The following is a 23,885-nucleotide window of genomic DNA, read 5'->3' as shown; positions in this document are numbered from 1 at the left end:
AAGAGTGTAAAATAATGCTTTTCAAGATGAAACTAATGAGGTTCTTTCTAAATGTAGAGAAAAGATTAAACCTACAGAGGCAACATTCAAAGTTTCATCCCTGATACAAAAAATCACACAATTACCAAGAAGCTGATAAAACCAGTTTCATAGTTTTAGCTTTCTCATTTTTGGTCTATGGTTCACATCAAATCAATTTTTATACATAGTGTGAGGTAGGAGTTAATGGTTTTTTTTTTCCATATACATATGTTGTTCCAGGACTATTTTTGAAATAGACTTTCCCATTCTCCATTAGATTGTTTTCATGCCTTTGTTGAAAATTAAATGACTATATAAGTGAGGTCTATTTCTGAGTTCTTTCTTCTGTTCCATATATCTCTTTGTTGATCCTTATGCCAGCATGACACACTCTTGATTACTGTAGCTTCATAGTTAGTCTCGAAGTCATGTAGTATAAGTTCTCCAATTTGTTATTCTCTTTCAAGATTGCTTTAATATTCTAGGGCCTTTGCATCTCCACATGCAACTTATCAATTTATCAGTTTCTGGAAGAAAAAAAAAGACCCTACTGGGATTATAACTGAATGATACAGGACTTCTGTGAATGCGTCAAAACTCTTGCTCCAAATTTTCAGCTGTGCATTTAGTGAAACTAATGCCACAAGTTACATTGGGGCAGCAATGGTTCCAAATCCACCAACCCCCAACCTGTTTACTTGATTTCTCATGGCATTTTGTCAAAAAACCACTCAGGATTGTCTAACACTTTGACAAAGAGTCAAAGACCAAAGAATTATAGCTGACAAAAGCCTCAGTCAGAGCCGCCTTCTCTACACACTAAATGGTTTCCTATAGGGAAAAATGGTATTAGTTTTCAAAGAAAGCAAGTCTTATTTGTCACTATGGTAACCCATCTTCTTCAGGCATCCTGAATGACCTTTTTCTTGAAATAGCTATTCTTTCAAAGTTCCCAGTCCTGAAAAGCAGGGCCTGGATGCTCTCTGATGTTCACTGGAGGAGGCCAACACAGGACAGAATAAGGAGTTATGTCTTAAGACTTTACCCACAAGGGGACCTGTTTGGGAGAGAAAGGTATCTTGGACACTCTAAGGAGGCCATGAACTGCAGAGGTTAACATCTCAGAATTTTGAGTGTGGGATGGGTGATAATGTGCATTGGTTCAAACCCATAATTCTTACCCTAATGGACCTTTCAGTCTACTTAAATAATCAAGAGAAAAACAAAGCAATACAAATTGTTAAAAGGATACATTTTCCTTTCTGCAGAAAATCTCAGAGTCTTTAACAGGTATATCTGCCTTGTGGCTCCCAAGAAGGAGCATGGCATGTACAATTTCCCAAACTTATTTGACCATGGAACTGATCTATTAGAATGTTATTATTTGTATCATTCTCTTTCAGGAACCTCAACATCCCTGAGTGACAAATAGACAACATATTTGGTAAATTCCATAGGCTGAACAATTGTTTATAATCATGAAATAGTCTTTATTAATACTTCCTCTTGGAAGAATTCACAATATTACCTCCATTTGGTGTTACCTCAGAGGGCCACAATGACCCTTAAATTGTATGGATTTTGATGGTATTGTCCTATAGGCCTGTGTTCCTTGACATAATATTTATTTGAAGACATACAACAAAAGTATACCAAAGATGTCCCAGATGTTTAAACATGTGTCTTATATCCCAGCTAGAACTAATTTAGGCTGGAGCAGAAACTGGATCATAAAGGTTGAGAGAAGCCTTGCCAAAGGACCCATGCAGGTAGTGTCTTTCAGGGGTTTCTGGAGCATCTGTTGAGGAAGATCTAAGTTAGAGAGATTTCAAAGCTGAGTCCAAGAGAACAATTCCCATATCACATGATCTAGAGGCTGGAAGGAGAGTCCACTTCTTAAATTTGTCCTTGGCCTTGAATGCCCTGCCATTAAATTGTTTTTGTTTTTTTTTCAGCAATGTCACCTCAAATAGCTACTCCTGCCATTAAATTTTGAAGAAAGTATAATTGGGACCTCAATTAAACAAGAGGTGGAAAACATTTGTTTAACAAGGGTACTGATCCACTTAAAAGTTTTATTGAGGCCTAAAAGGAATATAAAGCAAACTTGTTGGATTAGAAACACCCTCAGAGGAAATTGAGCTCTCATCTGTCAACCCCAGCAGTCTTGCTATAACTGTCCACCACTGTGCCTCTTTGGCCCTGCCCTGGCCCCTTAGTACCAGAACATTCCCTATATGCAGTAACTCTAGTGGGGAGCAAGCTGAACCAAAAGTCTCTAATTCAATTTGACAACCAGCCAGGATATTCAGGTTTTTATTGGGAAACTGCCCTGGTCTACAAAGGTGTCAAGATCTATTAGCTATCCATAGGGCCAGGATTCCCAATCTGGGCTCCCTACCTTGGGAAATCTGAATAACAGGAAAGAAGCTTGGGTTATATGCTGGGCACTGGCATTGGAGCCATGCATTCTAAATTTCCTCAGCCAATCTGATTTTCTTCTGAAGAGGATCAGTTTTTGGTGTCTGAACAGCTAACCCAAATACTGAGAACTCCCTTTACTGAGGGCACCCCTCCACACACACAAAGAGCCCTCCCTGATTATCCCAGCACCACAGTGTTCCTTTCTCAAAAGCCCTGCAAAATTTGCTAGGCCCAGTTGTGTCTTAAGGCTAGAGCTTTATCTGAACTCTTCATCCTTAGTATGGACAGGTGAGGAGGAAAATAAATTCACTCTAGAGTAGGAGTTATATATATATATATATATATATATTTGACCCTCCTATGGTCCCAGAGAAATTGCTATCTTGGAGACTGGGCATGAAAACACTGAGAGTAATTTTTACTTATCAATACCCACTTGCTCTACTGAAAGCTAATGTACTTTTCAAACACCCCTCTCCAAATATCCAGGATGATAAAGCTTTAGATTCTCCGATGTCAACATCACACCAGAATACATATCTCTGGCCTGACTAGTCAACCACTCTTCTATTCACTATATTAGTCAGCTTTGCTATGTAGTGCTGTGGTAACAAACATCCCCTAAATGCATCAGTTCCCAACAACAAAGTTTTCTTTCAACATGTAAGAAATTTCAGTTGATGGTGGTGATAACTGGAGCATATATATATATATGGCACCATTACACCCATTTCCCACATCTTTATCTGTGACAGACAATATTAATCAATCATTGTTCTTTTCTGCTGAGCCCAGATATGGCCTCAAAAATCCTCTGCACAGAAATTGATAGGAGCTAGAGTCTAAGATAAAGCAGATTTTCCATCCCTGTTCTAGAGATTACAGTGTGCTATTAGAATGTACCATGAAAAAGATACAGGTTATGGTGGTTCTGATGAGGGAGAGATTTATTCATTTACTTAATTCATCAGATATTTATCGAGCATTTACTTTATGCCAGGCACTGTGTTCAGAAGAGGAAGGTAGAAAGTGTCATAGAAGTACAGAATAGGGGCAATCAAATCAGACTCAGGTTGGGGTGTCAGAGGAAAGTTCCTAGGGGAGGTAAATTTTTTAAAATTAATTTATATGTTTTAATTTATTATTGGCTGCATTGGGTCTTCATGGCTGTGCGTGGGGGCTACTCTTCATTGCAGTGAACAGGCTTCTCATTGCAGTGGCTTCTCTTGGTGCGGAGCATGGGCTCTAGGCATGCGGGTTTCAGTAGTTGAGGCACGTGGGCTCAGTAGTGTGGCTCGCGGGCTCTAGAGCACAAGCTCAGTAGTTGTGGCACACGGGCTTAGTTGCTCCACGGCATGTGGGATCTTCCCGGACTAGGGCTCAAACCCATGTCCCCTGCATTGGCAGGTGGATTCTTAACTACCATGCCACCAGGGAAGTCCCTAGGGGAGGTAAATTTTTAAGGAAGAAAAGAAATTAGATAAATTTGGAACCATGGTGGTGGAGAGTGTAGCAGACAATAAGAACAATTTATGTAAAGACACAGATATACAACAGATATCCAGAAGTTTTGATGATTAAGGTAAAGGATATCAGATAGAAACAGTAGGAAATGAGTTATGTGTATTTTTCAAAACACAAAGTATAGTAGAGGGAGTGTTTAAGAAGAATTCATGCTACTGTGTATGTGGAAGTGCATTGCAGAGAGGGTGATGCTCTAAAACAGCACTAAAACAGTGTGGTTTGTCAAACAATAGCATCAGCATCACCTAGGAACGTGTTAGAAATGCAGATTCTCAGGCCCCACTCCAGACCCACTGAATCAGAACTCTGAGGAAGAATCCTAGAGATCTGGGGTTTACCATGCCCTCTGGGGATTCTGATGCACCCTAAATATCCAGAAGCATTGCTCCAAAATAATAGTTGATGTTATTACCATCACTGAACCCACCCACTTCCAAATGCCTTCACCATCCCAAATTGGAACAGCATTTCCCCACTGCACTCAAATTCACCTACTCTTGATTTATCTTACTCCGTCAACACCAGTGCTGCCCAGGATTTCAGACTACATTTCAGTATGACTTTGATTCCCTCCTCCTCCACACTACCCAACACATCCCATCTGCCCTTATGCCCTGGAAGCATGTTAGTCTGACTAATAACCTGAATCCACTAAACACAGATTAAAGTTCAAGAGATGAAGTGACAGTGGGCATAATAAAAAAGTTCATGTCAATCTAGTCTGCCAGACAGACCCACTTTTCCTCAACTTCCCTCTGGGCAAGGACGGAGAGCACAGGCTTTAAGCCAGCCTACCTGGCCTCACATCCTGGTTTTTTCTCTTTCTTTCTGTGTCACTTTGGGTGAATTATCTAAGATCTCTGTGCCTCAGTCCCCTCAGCTGTAAACTAGAGATAATAAGGTATTTATCTCATTGAGTTATTATGGAGATGAATGAGTTTATACAAATAAAGTACTTTGAAGAGTGTCTAGCTCAATAAGTAGTAGTAGTAGTAGTAGTAGTGGTAGTAGTAGTAGTAGTAGTAGTAGTATCACCATTACATTATTCACCTATTGCAACAGTCTCCTGTCCTCCAGTCTGTCTTCACTGCTCTTGGTCTTGCAGCCTGGCCCACTGGAAGTTGTTTAAATGGCAACTTCATGTTGAACAGGTCATTTCCCTCATCAAAAGACTTCTGTGGCTCCCTTAGGTCATCATTATCATTGATTTTAAATGTCCACCCCCTTTTTTAAAGAAATGGAATCCTTTGCTTCTAATGGGCTCTTACAGATAATAGTAGAACTGATTTGATTGAAGTCAGGGAATAGGAAGGCCCTTCCAGCTTCTCCCTTGCCCTTCGTTGCACTTCAAGAGACATCCCTGTGGAACTCTGGGATATGAAGGGCCCAGCATATCCTCTGACCTGTGAAATCCAAACAGCACTCAAGTTGCCCATTTGCTACAAGATTATCTCCTCTCCAGAAAGGTACACCACAATGTGAAATCGCACCTTGTGAATTTACTTGAGCTGCTCACCTGATCTACCCATGATTGATCAGGATGGCTTTGACTTGAACTTCCCACGTAACTCTGGTTTCACTCTGCTATATGTCCTCCCGGTCAGCCTAACCCCGAGGGACAACTACTTCCTCTTGGCCCTGGCCTCTCCTGTGCTTGTCAGACACCCTACTGAAGGCAAGGAACAACAGACCCTAGGGATCCCTGAGAACAGGGAAGCCCAGGAGGAGCTATGTCTAACTTAGAATGTTTTGGCCAGTTGCCCAGTCTTTGTTCCAATTTCTGATGTTCTTTAGAATCTTCTCATTACATCATTAAGAGAAGTACAATTAAGCTCTAATCTCTCCCTCTCTTTTTAGTAACTTTTGTTTTCTGATTATGAAAGCAATATATGGTTAATATATTGGAGTAAATATATAATATACAGAAAATTATATTTAATAAAAAGCAAATAAAAATAAACTATGATGCCTCCACACAGAAACAGGCATTGTTAATACTTTGGTAGGTTTCCTTTGACTATTTTTGTATGAATACATTCACATTCATTCACTCTATTTGGAGGATAATCATATAACTATAGGATATACATCATTGAAAAGTCTTCAAAAACAGAATTTTAAATAGCAAAATAATATTCTTTCTATTGGATATACATTTATTCAATAAACAATAACTAACATTTATTGAACACTTATTATGTGTCAGGTCTTGTGTTTGGTATTGATATACACCGTAATGAACAGACAGGTGTTGTGCCCATGGAGCTAATAGTCTTCAGTGGGAGGTGCATTTTAAACAAATGAACATGAAAATTAAAATTAAAAATTACAGGAGGCTAGAGGGGAAGATGGTGGAAGAGTAAGACGCGGAGATCACCTTCCTCCCCACAGATACACTAGAAATACATCTACACGTGGAACAACTCCTACAGAACACCTACTGAACGCTGGCAGAAGACCTCAGACCTCCCAAAATGCAAGAAACTCCCCTCATACCTGGGAAGGGCAAAAGAAAAAAGAATAAACAGAGATTAATGGATAGGGACGGGACCTGCACCAGTGGGAGGGAGCTGTGAAGGATGAAAGGTTTCCACACACTAGAAGCCCCTTCGCGGGCAGAGATGGCAGGTGGCGGATGGGGAAAGCTTCGGAGCCGGAAGAGAGCACAGCAACAGGGGTGCGGAGGGCAAAGCAGATAGATTTCCGCACAGAGGATCAGTGCCGACTGGTACTCACAAGCCCGAGAGGCTTGTCTGCTCACCCGCAGGGGCGGGCGGGGCTGGGATCTGAGGCTTGGGCTTCGGTCGGAGCGCTGGGAGAGGACTGGGGTTGGCGGCGTGAACACAGCCTGCAGGGGGTTAGTGCACCATGGCTAGCCGGGAGGGAGTCCGGGAAAAAGTCTGGACCTGCCAAAGAGACAAGAGACTTTTTCTTCCCTCTTTGTTTCCTGGTGCGTGAGGAGAGGGGATTAAGAGCGCTGCTTGAAAGAGCTCCAGAGACGGGCGTGAGCTGCGGCTAAAAGCGCGGACCACAGAGACGGGCATGAGACGCTAAGGCTGCTGCTACCACCACCAAAAAGCCTGTGTGCGAGCACAGGTCACTCTCCACACCCCCCTTCCAGGGAACCTGTGCAGCCCGCCACTGCCAGGGTCCCGGGATCCAGGGACAACTTCCCCGGGACAACGCATGGTGCGCCTCAGGATGGTGCAACTTCATGCCGGCCTGCCACCGCAGAGGCTCGCCCCACCCTCCGTGGCCCCCCCCCCCCCCCCCCCCCGGCCTGAGTGAGCCAGAGTCCCCGAGCAGCTGCTCCTTTAACCCCGTCCTGTCTGAGCGAAGAACATACTCCTTCTGGAAACCTACATGCACAGGCGGGGCCAAATCCAAAGCTGAGCCCCTGGGAGCTGTGAGAACAAAGAAGAGAAAGGGAAATCTCTCCCAACAGCCTCAGAAGCAGCGGATTAAACTCCACAATCAACAAGATGTACCCTGCATCTGTGGAATACATGAATAGACAAAGAATCATCCCAAAATGAGGAGGTGGACTTTGAGAGCAAGATTTATGATTTTTTTCCCCTTTTCCTCTTTTTGTGAGTGTATATGTGTACGCTTCTGTGTGAGAATTTGTCTGTATAGCTTTGCTTCCACCATTTGTCCTAGGGTTCTGTCTGTTTTTAGTTTTTCATTTTTTTCTTTATAATTAATTTGTATTTTAACAACTTTATTTTATTTTACTTTATCTTCTTCCTTCCTTCCTCCCTTCCTTCCTTCCTTCCTTCCTTTCTTTCTTTCTTCTTTCCTTCCTTCCCTCCTTTAGAAAACGAATCATCCCAAATTGAGGAGGTGGACTTTGAGAGCAAGATTTATGATATTTTCCCCTTTTCCTCTTTTTGTGGATGTGTATGTGTATGCTTCTGTGTGAGATTTTGTCTGTATAGCTTTGCTTTCACCATTTGTCCTAGGGTTCTATCCGTCCGCTTTTCTTTTTCTTAATAATTATTTTCTATTTTAATAAATTTATTATATTTTATCTTACTTTATTTTATTTTACTTTATCTTCTTTCTTTCTTTTTTCCTTCCTTCCCTCCCTCCTTCTCTCCCTCCCTCCTTTCTTTTTTACTTCATTTCTTTCTACTTCTATTAATTATTTCTTTCGACTTTTTCTCCCTTTTATTCTGAGCAGTGTGGATGAAAGGCTCTTGGTGCTGAAGCCAGGAGTTAGTGCTGTGCTTCTGAGGTGGGAGAGCCAACTCCAGGACACTGGTCCACAGGCACATCCCAGCTCCACGTAATATCAAATGGCGAAAAGATCCCAGAGATCTCCATCTCAACACCAGCACCCAGCTTCACTCAATGACCAGCAAGCTACAGTGCTGGACACCCTATGCCAAACAACTAGCAAGACAGACAAACAAACCCACCCATTAGCAGAGAGGCTGCCTCAAATCATAATAAGTCCACAGACACCCCAAAACACACCACAAGACGTGGACCTGCCCACCAGAAAGACAACATCCAGCCTCATCTACCAGAACACAGGCACTAGTCCCCTCCACAAGGAAGCTACACAACCCACTGAACCAACCTTAGCCACTTGGGAAAGACATCAAAAACAATGGAAAATACGAACTTGCAGCCTACAAAAAGGAGACCCCAAACACAGTAAGATAAGCAAACTGAGAAGACAGAAAAACACACAGCAGATGAGGGAGCAAGATAAAAACCCACCGGACCTAACAAATGAAGAGGGAATAAGCAGTCTACCTGAAAAAGAATTCAGAATAATGATAGTAAAGATGACCCAAAATCCTAGAAATAGAATAGACAAAAATGCAAGAAACATTTAACAAAGACCTAGAAGAACTAAAGATGAAACAAACAATGATGAACAACACAATAAATGAAATGAAAAATACTCTAGATGGGATCAATAGCAGAAAAACTGAAGCAGAAGAACGGATAAGTGACCTGGAAGATAAAATAGTGGAAATAACTACTGCAGAGCAGAGTAAAGAAAAAAGAATGAAAAGAACTGAGGACAGTCTCAGAGACATCTGGGACAACAATAAACACACCAACATTCAAAGCATAGGGGTTCCAGAAGAAGAAGAGAAAAAGAAAGTGACTGAGAAAATATTTGAAGAGATTATAGTTAAAACTTTCCTAGTATGGGCAAGGAAATAGTTAATCAAGTCCAGGAAGCACAAGGAGTCCCATACAGGATAAATCTAAGGAGAAATACACCAAGAAACATATTAATCAAACTGTCAAAAATTAAATAAAAAGAAAATATATTAAAAGCAGCAAGGGAAAAACAACAAATAACACACAAGGGAATCCCCATAAGGTTAACAGCTGATCTTTCAGCAGAAACTCTGCAAGCCAGAAGGGACTGGCAGGACATATTTAAAGTGATGAAGGAGAAAAACCTACAACCAAGATTACTCTACCGAGCAAGGATCTCATTCAGGTTTGATGGAGAAATTAAAACCTTTACAGACAAGGAAAAGGTGAGAGAATTCAGCACCACCAAACCAGCTGTACAACAAATGCTAAAGGACCTTCTCTAGGCAAGAAACACAAGACAAGGGAAAGAACCACAATAACGAACACAAAACAACTAAGAAAATGGGAATAGGAACATACAAAGAAATAATTACCCTAAATGTAAATGGACTAAATGCTGCCACCAAAAGACACAGACTGGCTGAATGGATACAAAAACAAGACCCATATACATGCTGTCTACAAGAGACCCACTTCAGACCTAGAGACACATACAGACTGAAAGTAAGGGGATGGAAAAAGATATTCCATGTCAATGTAAACCAAAAGAAAGCTGGAGCAGCAATTCTCATATCAGACAAAATAGACTTTAAAATAAAGACTATTAGAAGAGATAAAGAACAACACTACATAATGATGAAGGGATCGATCTAAGAAGAAGATATAACAATTGTAAATATTTATGCATCCAACATAGGAGCACCTCAATACATAAGGCAAACACTAACAGCCATAAAAGGGGAAATCGACAGTAACACATTCATAGGAGGGGACTTTAACACGCCACTTTCCCCAATTCACAGATCATCCAAAATGAAAATAAGGAAAGCTTTAAATGACACCTTTAGCAACATGGACTTAATTGATATTTATAGGACATTCCATCCAAAAACAACAGAATACACATTTTTCTCAAGTGTTCATGTTAGATTCTCCAGGATAGATCATATCTTGGGTCACAAATCAAGCCTTGGTAAATTTAAGAAAATTGAAATTTTATCAAGTATCTTTTCCAACCACAATGCTATGACACTAGATATCAACTACAGGAAAAGATCTGTAAAAAATACAAACACTTGGAGGCTAAACAATACACTACTTAATAACGAAGTGATCACTGAAGTAATCAAAGAGGAAATAAAAATATATCTAGAAACAAATGACAATGGAGACAAGATGACCCAAAACCCATGGGATGCAGCAAAAGCAGTTCTAAGAGGGAAGTTTATAGCAATACAAGCCCACCTTAAGAAACAGGAAACATCTCGAATAAACAACTCAACCTTGCACCTAAAGAAACAAGAGAAAGAAGAACAAAAAACCCCAAAGTTAGCAGCAGGAAAGTAATCATAAAAATCAGATCAGAAATAAATGAAAAAGAAATGAAGGAAACGATAGCAAAGATCAATAAATCTAAAAGCTGGTTCTTTGAGAAGATAACCAAAATTGATAAACCATTATCCAGACTCACCAAGAAAAAAAGGGAGAAGACTCAAATCGATAGAATTATAAATGAAAAAGGAGAAGTAACAACTGACACTGCAGAAATACAAAAGTTCATGAGAGATCACTACAAGCAACTCTATGCCAATAAAATGGACAACCTGGAAGAAATGGACAAATTCTTAGAAAAGCACAACCTGCCAAGACTGAATCAGTAAGAAACAGAAAATATGAACAGACCAATCACAAACACTGAAATTGAAACTGTGATTTAAAATCTAACAACAAACAAAAGCCCAGGACCAGATGGCTTCACAGGCGAATTCTATCAAACATTTAGAGAAGAGCTAACACCTATTCTTCTCAAACTCTTCCAAAATATAGCAGAGGGAGGAACACTCCCAAACTCATTCTACGAGGCCACCATCACCTTGATACCAGAACCAGACAAGGATGTCACATAGAAAGAAAACTACAGGTCAATATCACTGGTGAACATAGATGCAAAAATCCTCAACAAAATACTAGCAAAGAGAATCCAAAAGCACATTAAAAGGATCATACACCATGATCAAGTGGGGTTTCTTCCAGGAATTCAAGAATTCTTCAATATACGCAAATCAATCAACGTGATACACCATATTAACATACTGAAGGAGAAAAACCATATGATCGTCTCAATTGATGCAGAGAAATCTTTCAACAAAATTCAACACCGACTTATGATAAAAACCCTCCAGAAAGTAGGCATAGAGGGAACTTACCTGAACATAATAAAGGCCATATATGACAAACCCACAGCCAACATCATCCTCAATGGTGAAAAACTGAAAACATTTCCACTAAGATCAGGAACAAGACAAGGTTGCCCACGCTCACCACTCTTATTCAACATAGTTTTGGTAGTTTTAGCCACAGCAATCAGAGAAGAAAAGGAAATAAAAGGAATCCAAATTGGAAAAGAAGAAGTAAAACTGTCGCTGTTTTCAGATGACATGATAATATACATAGAGAATCCTAAAGATGCTACCAGAAAACTACTAGAGCTAATCAATGAATTTGGTAAAGTAGCAGGATACAAAATTAATGCACAGAAATCTCTGGCATTCCTATATACTAATGATGAAAAATCTGAAAGTGAAATCAAGAAAACACTCCCATTTACCATTGCAACAAAAAGAATAAAATATCTAGGAATAAACCTACCTAAGGAGACAAAAGACCTGTATGCAGAAAATTATAAGACACTGATGAAAGAAATTAAAGATGATACAAACAGATGGAGAGATATACCATGTTCTTGGATTGGAAGAATCAACATTGTGAAAATGACTCTACTACCCAAAGCAATCTATAGATTCAATGCAATCCCTATCAAACTACCACTGGCATTTTTCACAGAACTAGAACAAAAAATTTCACAATTTGTATGGAAACACAAAAGACCCCGAATAGCCAAAGCAATCTTGAGAACAAAAAATGGAGCTGGAGGAATCAGGCTGCCTGACTTCAGACTATACTACAAAGCTACAGTAATCAAGACAGTATGGTACTGGCACAAAAACAGAAAGATAGATCAATGGAATAGGATAGAAAGCCCAGAGATAAACCCATGCACATATGGTCACCTTATCTTTGATAAAGGTGGCAGGAATGTACAGTGGAGAAAGGACAGCCTCTTCAATAAGTGGTGCTGGGAAAACTGGACAGGTACATGTAAAAGTATGAGATTAGATCACTCCCTAACACCATACACAAAAATAAGCTCAAAATGGATTAAAGACCTAAATGTAAGGCCAGACACTATAAAACTCTTAGAGGAAAACATAGGCAGAACACTCTATGACATAAATCACAGCAAGATCTTTTTTGACCCCCCTCCTAGAGAAATGGAAATAAAAACAAAAATAAGCAAATGGGACATAATGAAACTTTAAAGCTTTTGCACAGCAAAGGAAACCATAAACAAGACCAACATACAATCCTCAGAATTTGAGAAAATATTTTCAAATGAAGCAACTGACAAAGGACTAATCTCCAAAATTTACAAGCAGCTCATGCAGCTCAATAACGAAAAAACAAACAACCCAATCTAAAAATGGGCAGAAGACCTAAATACATTTCTCCACAGAAGAAATACAGAGTGCCAACAAACACATGAAAGTATGCTCAACATCATTAATCATTAGAGAAATACAAATCAAAATTACAATGAGATATCATCTCACACCAGTCAGAATGGCCATCATCAAAAAATCTAGAAACAATAAATGCTGGAGAGGGTGTGGAGAAAAGGGAACACTCTTGCACTGCTGGTGGGAATGTGAATTGGTACAGCCACTATGGAGAACAGTATGGAGTTTCCTTAAAAAACTACAAATAGAACCACCATATGACCCAGCAATCCCACTACTGGACATATACCGTGAGAAAACCATAATTCAAAAAGAGTCATATACCAAAATATTCATTGCAGCTCTATTTACAATAGCCAGGAGATGGAAACAATCTAAGTGTCCATCATCAGATGAATGGATAAAGAATATGTGGCACATATATACAATGGAATATTGCTCAGCCATAAAAAGAAATGAAATTGAGTTATTTGTAGTGAGATGGATGGGCCTAGAGTCTGTCATACAGAGTGAAGTAAGTCAGAAAGAGAAAGACAAATACCATATGCTATATATGGAATGTAAGGGAAAAAATGTTACGAAGAACCTAGGGGTAAGATAGGGATAAAGACACAGACCTACTAGAGAATGGACTTGAGGATATGGGGAGGGGGAAGGGTAATCTGTGACAAAGCGAGAGAGTGGCATCGACATATATACACTACCAAACATAAGGTAGATAGCTAGTGGGAAGCAGCCGCATAGCACAGGAAAATCAGCTCAGTGCTTTGTGACCGCCTGGAGGGGTGGGATAGGGAGGGTGGGAGGGAGGGAGACGTAAGAGGGAGGAGTTATGGGAACATATGTATATGTATAACTGATTCACTTTGTTATAAAACAGAAAGTAACACACCATTGTAAAGCAATTATACTCCAATAAAAATGTAAAAAAATAGTGCTGTTATAAACAAAAAAAATTTAAAATTACATTAGGCTTAATAAGTGGAGAGAATACTATGTTGTGAGAAAGCTTAGTACACAGGAAAAACATAATCAGTATTTGTATTACAGGTAAAGTCTCTTTGAGGAAGTGATATTTTATTTGAGACCCAAAGGATAAATAAAATTTAACAAAGTAAAGACGGGGGAAAGAATAATTCAGATTGTGTTAGGCTTTGCTGCATTAATGCAGCACAACAATTTTAACCAAAATCTCAGTACCTTACAATAACACTCACTTTTCTCACTCCAAGTCTTGGATTTGGCTGGGGTCTGAGTGATCTCAACTGGACTCAACTGGGCTTGGATCCAGGTTATGGGTTGGTTTCAGGGCTCCTCCAAGTGTCTCATTCAGAGCAAAGAAGCTATGGGGACATGCTGTTCTGGTGGATGCTAGAGGTAGAGGAGGTCAAGGCAAACTTCTCAGAACATTCAGAGTCTCTGGTAGTGTCAAGGCTGTTAACATTTATCAGCCAAGGCTCAAGGGCCCAAAAATATGCCCTCCCTTGTCTATGGAAAAGCTCTGTAAAGGGCATGGGTGGACACTTTCTTACAGGAACAGAATGAAGAATTGAGGACAATAATACAATTTACCTGTAGATCAAAGGAAATGCATAGAGACTTCAAGTTAGGAAAGAACTAGAAACACCCAGAGAGCTAAAAGGAGTCATGAATAATGACATTAGAGAGGCAGTGAGATGCTGTGTAGGCTGTTTAAAGAGAACTTTGGTTTTCATTCTTGCTGCATTAAGAAGTCAAACAGATTTTCTAAACAAGAGAGTTATGAGGCAGGTGATGTAGATAGGCTCATGGAGTACTTATTCCCTTGCCTTTCTCTACTGAAATACTCAATTTCTAAGCCTGTCTTGTAGCTAGGGATAGTCATATGATACAGTTCTGGCTGATGAGATATAAACATATCTGATGAGAAGTGTTTCTGGGAAATCTTGGGATTTCCTAATAAAAAGGAAGGTAAGCTTTGGCAGGTGGTTTGGTCCTTTGCCCTTCTCTAATTTCCATCCTGGAACACAAATGTTATGTCTGGAGGCACAGCAGTTATATTGTGACCATGAGGACAAAAAGGTAAATATAAGAATGGTAGAGCTGAATTGTCTACATTTCTGTGGCTGGGTCCTTCACAACGTTATTCAACTTCTGCATCTGCTATGGACTGCCTGTGTTGGGAATTGTCATGTGAGGAAAATAAGCCTCTTAAAAAAAAAAGTCACCATAAGTTAGATATTCTTTTAATTGCCTTGAATACATTCTACACTGATACAAATGATATGATCCAATTTATGCCTTAAAATAATCTGAGTATTTATTGTTTTGTAAGAAATAATTTTATGAGGATAGGGAAAAGGAAAAACAAGGAAATCAGTTAGGGAAATTTTATTACAATTCAGGAAGGAGATGAAGGTATCTTGGCTTCAATGGTGATAGAGATTAATGGATAGATTTGAGAACTATTTTTAGGAAGAATTGACTTGGTGATGGATTAGCTGCATGTTGGGTAGAAAAGAAATTGTAGGCAGAATGATGAGCTCTAATCCCTAGGACTGTAAATATGATGAGATACCAAGCCTGTGATTATATTACTTTACATGGACAAAGGGATTTTGCAGATGTAAATGGTGTTTATATTAGTTTTCTAGGGCTGTGTAACAAAGTACCACAAACTGGTTGACATAAAACAATAGAAAAACTGAAATCAAGGTATCAGCAGGGCCATGCTTTCCCTTCTACCTTCTGGTTGTTGCCAGTATTCCTTGGCATTCCTTGGCTTGCAGCTCTATAACTCCAATTTCTGTCTCTATCATCACATGGCCATCTTTCCTCTGTGCATGTCTCCACATGGCATTCTCCTCTCTGTGTTTCTTTGTCTCTGGGTCTCTTTTTATTAGGACACCTGTCATATTGGATTAAGAGCTCACTCTATTCCTCATCTGACCTCATCTTGATTACATATGCGTAGATCATATTTCCAAATGAGGTCACATTTCCAGGTACCAGCGGTGAAGACTTCAATATACCATTGGAGGAGACACAAACCAACTCACAACAGGGTTACTGATGGAGAAAATATAGGGAGATTATCCTGGATTATCCAGGTGGATAAAATAGGGAGATTGTCCTGGATTATCCCATAAGCAGAGAACATTCTCCTGCTGGAGTCAGAAAGATGAAACACGAGGGGAAGACAGAGAAATTCCAATTATGAGAAGAGTTCCACATGCTGTTGCTTGTTCAGAGGTATAGGGAGCCATGTGCAAGGAACAAAGAGAGGTTTCTAGGAGCTATGAATGGTGCCTGGCTGCAACAAGTGAAGAAATAAGTACCTTAGCCCAACAATTGCAAGGAACTAGATTCTTCCAACAACTTGAATGGGCTTGGAAGTATATACTTCTGCAGAGCCTCCAGAGAGGAATGCAACACTTTAATTTAGGTCCTGTGAGATCTGGAGCAGAGGAACCAGCTGAGCCCCACTGTGCCAACCTATGACCCAGGGAAATTGTGAGATGATAAATGGCTGTTGTTTTAAGCCACTAAATTTGTGGTAATTTGTTAGGAAACAATAGAAAATAACTACAAGGAGAATATAAAGAATAGCTCTGTGTTTTTTGTTTTAAGCACCTGGGTAAGTGGAGTTGTATTTACTTTGGTGGGAAAAACCAAACAAGAAGCAGGTGAAGTGGAACCGAGCACTGAGGACATCAACACTTTGAGAGTCGTAGGAGAAAGCTCTGTTTTGGTGGCACATGCATATCTGGATTCATGAGCCTGGGATTTAGAAGAGGTCAGGGTAGAGTTATAAATGTGTAAGCCACAGCCCAGAGACAGTATTTCCAGCCATGGAACTGCTGTGATCACCCAGAGGAAGGGAAGACAGAGAGCCTAGGACTGAGCCAGGGAAATTTTCCATCCAAGTCAGGAGAGGGTGGTGGTGGTGAGGGGGTGGTGAGGATGGGGAGGAAGGAGAAAGAGGGAAAGGGAGAAACAGGAAGAAGTGGCCTCACAGAAAGGAGAGGTCAACAAGGTGCATGATGCTGAGAATTCTAGTAAAATGAAGACTCAAAAATACCCAGTTTCTTTTGAGATAAACTTATACCTACCATATGATCCAGCAACTCCATTTCATGATTTCTATCCAGAGAAATGAAAATATATGTTTACACAAAAGCCTGTATGCAAATGTTTATAGCAGCTTTATTTGTAATCACCCAAACTTGGAAACAATCCAAATGTCCTTCAACAGGTGAATGAATAAACAAACTGTGATCCATCCATAAGTGGAATACTACTCAGTCATCAAAAGGAACAGGCTATTGATACACACAACAATTTGGACAAAAAGATTGCATGTTGGGCCAATATCACTGATGAACAGGTGTAAAAATCCTCAACAAAATACTAGCAAACCAAATCCAACAATACACTAAAAGGATCATATACCATGATCAAGTGGGATATCTCCCACAGATGCAAGGATTTTTCAATATCTGCAAATCAGTCAATGTGATACACCACATTAACAAGTTGAAGAATAAAAAACATATGTTTATCGAATAGATGCAGAAAAAGCTTTGGGTAAAATTCAACATCCATTTATGATAAAAACTCTCCAGAAAGCAGGCAAAATGGTAACATACCTCAACATAATAAGGGCCATATATGACAAATCTACAGCTAACATCCTACTCAATGGTGAAAAGTTGAAAGCATTTCTTCTAAGATCAGGAACAAGACAAAGATGCCTACTCTCACCACTCTCATTCAGCATAGTTTTAGAAGTCCTAGTAATAGCAATCAGAGAAGAAAAAAATAAATAAAAGGAATCCAAATGGGAAAGGAAGAAGTAAAACTGTCACTATTTGCAGATGACATGTTACTATACATAGAAAATCCTACAGATGTCACAAGAAAACTACTAGAGCTCATCAGTGATTTCAGTAAATTTGCAGGATACAAAATTAATATACAAAAATCTGTTGTATTTCTATACACTAAAAATGTAGTATCATAAAACAAAATTAAGGAAATAATTCCATTTACTATCACATCAAAAAGAATAGAATACCTAGAAATAAACCTACATAAGGAGGCAAAAGACCTGTACTCCAAACACAATTAGACACTGATGAAAAAAATTGAAGATGACACAAATAGATGGAAAGATATACCATGTTCTTGGATTGGAAGAATGAATATTGTTAAAATGACCATAGTACCTAAGGCAACCTACAGATTCATTGCAATCCCTATCAAAATGCTAATGGTATTTTTCACAGGACTAGAACAAATAATTTTAAAATTTATGCAGCAACACAAAAGACTCCCAATAACCAAAACAATCTTCAGAAAGAAGACCAGAGCTGGAGGAATCATGCTCTCTGACTTTGGACTATACTACAAACCTATAGTAATCAAAACAGCATGGTACCAGTACAGAAACAGACACATAGATCAATGGAACAGAATACAGAGCTCAGAAATAAACCCACACACTTGTGGTCAATTAATCTAGGAAAAAGGAGGCAAAAATACACAATGGAGGAAAGACAGTCTCTTCAATAAGTGGTGCTGGGCAAACTGAACAGCTACATGTGAAAGAATGAAATTAGAACATTTTCTAACACCATATACAAAAATAAACTCAAAATGAACTAAAGACCTAAATGTAAGACTGGATATTCTAAAACTCCTAGAGGAAAACATAAGCAGAGCATTCTTTGATATAAATTGAAATATATTTTATGGATCCATCTCCAAAAGTAAAGGAAATAAAAGCAAAAATAAACAAATAGGACCTAATTAAAAGCTTTTGCACTACAAAGGAAATTATCAACAAAACAAAAAGACAACCTACTGAATGGGAGAAAATATTTGGAAATGATATGGCTGATAAGGGACTAATATCCAACATATATAAACAGCTCATACAACTCAACATAAAAAAAAATTTTTAATGGGCAGAATAAATGAATAGACATGTTTCCAAAGAGGAAATGCAGATGGCCAACAGGCACATGAAAAGATGTGCAACATTGTTAATCATCAGGGAAATTCAAATCAAAACCACAATGAGATACCACTTCACACCTGTCAGGATGACTATCATTAAAAAGAACACAAATGACATACATTGGTGAGGACGTGGAGAAAAGGGAACACTTGTACACTGTTGGTGGGAATGTAAATTGGTGCAGCCACTGTGGAAAACAGTATGGAGGTTTGTAAAAACACTAAAAATAGAACTACTATATGACCCAGTAATTCCACTCTTGGGTATATATCCAAAAAAACCCCACAAAAAAAACAAAACACTAATTCAAAAACATACATGCACCCCAATGTTCACAGCAGCATTATTTACAATTGCCAAGATATGGGAGCAACCTAAGTGTCTAACAACAGATGAATCACTAAAGAAGATATGGTGTATATATACAATGGAAAACTATTCAGCCACAAAAAATAACAAAATTTTGCCATTTGCAACAACATGGATGGACTTGGAAGACATTATGCTAAGTGAAACAAGTCAGACAGAGAAAGACAAATACTGTGTATTACTTGTATGTGGAATCTAAAAAATTCAACAAACTAGTAAACATAACAAGAAAAGAAGCAGTCTCACAGGTAGGGAGAACAAACTAGTGGTTACCAGTGGGGAGGTGTAGGGAGGGTCAATATAGAGGTAGAGGAGTGGGAGGCACTATTGGGTGTAAAATAAGCTCAAGGATATATTGTACAACACGGGGAATATAGCCAATATTTTGTAATAACTGTAAATGGAAAGTAACCTTTAAAAACTGTATAAATTTTTTAAATGTTTTTGAAAAAAAGACTTCATGCTGTATGGATCCATTTATGTGACATTCTCAAGAAGATAAAATTACAGGTACAGATAACAGATCAGTTCTTGCCAGGGTCTGAGAGTGAGAATGATTACAAAGGGGTATCATGAAGGAATTTTGAGATTGCAATAAAACCATTTTATATCTTGACTAGTGTGTTGAAAATAAAGCCATCCATGATAGATGACTCCATGCATCTGTCCAACAGAACTATACACTTAAAAGGATGAGTTAATTTAACCTTAATTGTAAAAATAAGAGAAATATAAATTTAAAATGCCCAGTGAATCCAGCCATATGGAAGTCAATGATGACTTTCAGAAAAGCATTTTGCGGGGGATGACAGGACTGGAAACCAGCCTGAAGAGGCACATGGGTGAGTGGGGGGTGAAGAAGCAGAGACACAGAGTGCAGACACCCAGATATGAAAGGGAGGTAGAGGAAGGGCAGGAACTGAAGAAGAAGATAGAGAAGAGGTATTTCTTAACCTCAGGAACCAAAGGTTGAATTGACCATAGTCCTTGGTTCATAGTCCACTTTCATCATCAGTTTGTGCAAGGCTGATATCTTGTCATTTCCCTTTAATTCCTGACCCACACAGGCTCCCAAGCTAATGTTTTTGATCATGTACTAGAATATGTACATATGCATCTTTGTAAAATATGAAATGTTACTCTACTAGTACTTGTGATTTCATTTACATAAATGGCATTATGCAGTTGGCCTCATTCTGTTTCTTCTTTCACTCAACACTTCTTTAAAAAGATCTCTTCTCTGGACTCAGATATAGAGAACAAACTAGTGGTAACCAGTGGGGAGAGGGAAGGGGCAATATTAGGAGGGAGGAGTGGGAGGAACACATTATTGGGTGTAAGATAGGCTGAAGGATGTATTGTACAACTTGGGGAATATAGCCAATATTTTGTAGTAACTGTAAATGGAAAGTAACCTTAAAAATTGTATAAATTTTTTTTTAATTTAAATAAAGTGATCCCAATTTCAGCAGTAATATTATTTCTTTAAAGAGTCTAGGTAAAGACTATTGTGATTTTAAAAAATAGAAGTATAAAAATTATCATCTCCAAGTAAATATTAAGGTTTGATATAATACCATAGAATAATATATAATTTTATAGGCAGAACCCACATTTTCTTCCAATATTATTAGGCTGAATAATGAGTGCTTTAATCAAAATCAGTATGTATAAAATATAATTTTAACATATCTTATAGACTCTCAAGTGCTTTTAATCACCACTTTCCACCTAAATGATAGCTAGATATTCAGGATCCTAAAATAAAGAGTAATATTTGTTGTAAATATTATCAAACACCAAAGCTAGCCTAGAGGTATTCAATTCAAATACAGAGTGAGAGACTATATACAGAGAAAGAACTATACGAGGACTGAAAAAATACAGAAGTGAACGTTTAACTTATTACAAATGATTTTAAAAGAGGATTGTAATAGGCTAAATAATGGCCACCAAAAGATATCAGGTCCTAATCTCTGGAACATGTATATGTCATCTCTGGAAGAGATGACCCCAAACTGCAAGAAAGACAGAAAAATATATAGAATGCTGAATAAGTCTATAACAACCTGGAAAATGAGACTAACATCACTTGATTAAAAATGTTCACTAGACACTTAGGTTCATCATTGGATGAATGGATAAAGAAGATATGGCACATATATACAATGGAATATTACTCAGCCATAAAAAGAAACGAAATTGAGTTATTTGTAATGAAGTGGATGGACCTAGAGCCTGTCATACAGAGTGAAGTAAGTCAGAAAGAGAAAGACAAATACCTTATGCTAACACATATATATGGAATTTAAGAAAAAAAATGTCATGAAGAACCTAGGGGTAAGAAAGGAATAAAGACACAGACCTACTAAAGAATGGACTTGAGGATATGTGGAGGGGGAAGGGTAAGATGTGACAAAGCGAGAGAGAGGCATGGACATATATACACTACCAAACGTAAAATAGGTAGTTAGTGGGAAGCAGCCGCATAGCACAGGGAGATCAGCTCGGTACTTTGTGACCACCTAGAGGAGTGGGAAGGGGAAGGTGGGAGGGAGGGAGACGCGGGAGGGAGGAGATATGGGAACATATGTATATGTGTAGCTGATTCATTTTGTTATACAGTAGAGACTAACACATCATTGTAAAGCAATTATACTCCAATAAAGACGTAAAAAAAAATGTTCACTAGAGAGTTAATGAGTCATATCTATGAAGGAAAAAATGATTGGAAGCAACATCAACCAAAAACACAGGCAGAGAAAAAACTACAGAAGTAGAAGTTTTAGGAAACTCCAAGCTAAGAATTAATAGACACAGGAATGAGCAAGGGTTCTCAAGCATTTGCCAGTGTGATTATTTTGAGGAAAAGGATATATTCGCTTCCTAAGGCTGCCATAAGCTCCATAAAATGGACGGTTTAAACAAGAGAAAATTTTTGCCTTACAGTTCTGGAGGCTAGAAGAACAAGATCTAGAGTTCAACAAGGTTGGTTCCCTCTGAGACCAGTGAGGAAGAATCTGTTCTGTGCCTCTCCCCTAGCTTCTGGTGATTTTCCAGCAATATTTGGTGTTTCTGACTTGTAGAATGATCATCCTGATCTCTGCCTTCATCATGTGGCATTCTCCCTGGGTGCATGTCTATGTCCAAATTTCCCTTTTATAAGAATGCCAAACATATTGGATAGGGGCCCACTCTAATGACCTCATCTTAACTAATTGTATCTGAAATTAACCTATTTCCAAATAAGGTCACATTCAGAGTTACTGGAGGTTAGGGCTTCAACATATGAATTCTGGGTGGACACAATTTAACACATTACAGGGAGTCACTCAGCTGTTGGATCCTCCTTTTCCCCTATCTGTGCTAAGTAGCAGGAACAAGGTACCTACTTTTGCACCAAAGCAGGAAATTACACACTACAGCCAGAGGAAGCACAAAGTCCCAGGTGGCTACCTATTTTCAGTGAAATGGGAAATTCTCATTCCCATGAAACAAACTTTTACCAGCCCCCACCCAGAGTGAGTCCTATCTTCCCTTTTTCCACAATCATGAGTGAAAAACTATTAATCATAGGAGTAATTTTAGAAAATCAAAACCAATCACTTAATTATAATAATAACAATGGACTAAGACAAGCAGGGTTTATTCCAGGCTTGTAAGGATGTTTCAACAATTGAAAATCTATTAATATAATTACATAACATACTAGGGTGGGACATAGAATCTATAAATATCTCAATGGATGCATGTGATCTATTGCATTCTTCTTCCCAGTTTTGTATGCATGCCTGTATCCACACTTCTTGTTATGTGACTTTGAGTTCCTTCCTCCAGAGGCAATGTGCACATCTCCCATCTTCATTGTTGTTGGGCTCAACCATGTGACTTGCTTTAGCTAATGGGAATTGGACAGATGTAGGAGTGTTCCAAGCCTAGGTCTTATGGAGTATCACTTGTTTCTGCTTCTCCCCTCTTACACTACTGCCATCGCCATAGAAGAATATACCCTGTCTAGACTGCTGGCCTTAGAAGAATAAGAGACATTTGGAACAGTCCTGGATTGATCCTTAAGCTTAGTCAAGCCACAACGAAGCTGGATTGTGTGTGAGTGAGAAATATATTTGCTTTATTAAGCCATTGAATCCAGTGGTGATTGTTATGCAATATTATTATGACAATAACTGACTGATGCAATACAGAAAAGGCCCTTGGGAAAATTCAACACTGGTCTCTGATCTAAAACATACCCTGCACATGTCACACAACTACCTGCAAACTATGGTCAGCTAATAGTACAAAAAAGCTCTCTTAATCTAAAAAACTAAACTAAAATAAAAATTCTACAAGTAACTTAAAACAAGCATTATACTGAATGGAAAAACATTAGAAGTAGTCATATAAAAGTCAGGAACAAGACAAATTTGCCAGTCTTCAAGTACATTTTGCAATAATAGGTCCTAGACAATAAATAAAACAAGAAAAAACAAGAGGTGTAAATATTGGAAGGAAGAGAAAAATGTTCTTGTTTACAACAATACAATTGTTCATCAAAAATATATAAATCAATCAAAAACCTTTTAGAACAAACATAAGAGTTCAGTAAATGACAAGACATAAGTTCTACATGAGAAATAACCAAATAGAAAATTAGAAGGTTTAATGGTAAAAAAAAAAAAAAA

This window comes from Lipotes vexillifer, unplaced genomic scaffold (assembly GCF_000442215.2).
Source record: "Lipotes vexillifer unplaced genomic scaffold, Lipotes_vexillifer_v1.1 scaffold556, whole genome shotgun sequence".
NCBI lineage: Eukaryota > Metazoa > Chordata > Mammalia > Artiodactyla > Lipotidae > Lipotes > Lipotes vexillifer.
This window is presented reverse-complemented; position numbering follows the sequence as displayed.